We start from the raw sequence: 987 nt of genomic DNA, 5'->3' as shown, positions 1-987 counted from the left end.
CCCCTGCCATTCTATAGCCCCTCCCCTTAGAGACAGTCACCAGACCAGGGTCCGAATACTATTTGGGATCATTTCCATGTCTGATCTGTGCATTTGTCTGGCACAATGGAACCACTGGTTCCACCACCCACCACAACCCCCCCCAACTTGACAGTCCAGGCAGACCCAAGCAAGCATTCAAGCTTTTGTTTTATTAAATTTAAATGGTATTTGGACCCGGGTCTGACGGTCAGCGAATGAGCTGAATCTGATTTCCCTCCTTTAACTGGATCTTTACTAGCATCCATTGATCTGGGGTAATTACTACCCACCAGATGGAGGGGTAGTGGTGGGTGGGGGAGAGGAGGGTTTGGAGGGGGGGGGGTAGTGGTGGGTGGTGCAGTGGAGGGTGAGGTTGGGGGGGTAGTGGAGGATGAGGGTTTAGGGGGGGGTAGTGGTAGGTGGTGCAGTGGAGGGTTTAGGGGTAGTGGAGGGTTTAGGTGTAGTGGAGGGTTAAGGGTAGTGGAGGGTTTAGGGGGTAGTGGAGGGTTTAGGGGTAGTGGAGGGTTTAGGGGGTAGTGGAGGGTTTAGGGGTAGTGGAGGGTTAAGGGTAGTGGAGGGTTTAGGGTAGTGGAGGGTTTAGGGGTAGTGGAGGGTTTAGGGGGTAGTGGAGGGTTTAGGGGTAGTGGAGGGTTAAGGGTAGTGGAGGGTTTAGGGGGTAGTGGAGGGTTAAGGGTAGTGGAGGGTTTAGGGGTAGTGGAGGGTTTAGGGGGTAGTGGAGGGTTTAGGGGGGAAGTGGAGGGTTTAGGGGTAGTGGAGGGTTAAGGGTAGTGGAGGGTTTAGGGGGTAGTGGAGGGTTTAGGGGGTAGTGGAGGGTTTAGGGGGGAAGTGGAGGGTTTAGGGGTAGTGGATGGTTAAGGGTAGTGGAGGGTTTAGGGGGTAGTGGAGGGTGAAGGCGTTGGAACCACTCAGACCATAAATCTGTTCTCCCTGCTCTTCACACACTCC

The sequence above is a fragment of the Borostomias antarcticus genome, assembly GCF_949987555.1.
Source record: "Borostomias antarcticus genome assembly, chromosome: 11".
Lineage (NCBI taxonomy): Eukaryota > Metazoa > Chordata > Actinopteri > Stomiiformes > Stomiidae > Borostomias > Borostomias antarcticus.
This window is presented reverse-complemented; position numbering follows the sequence as displayed.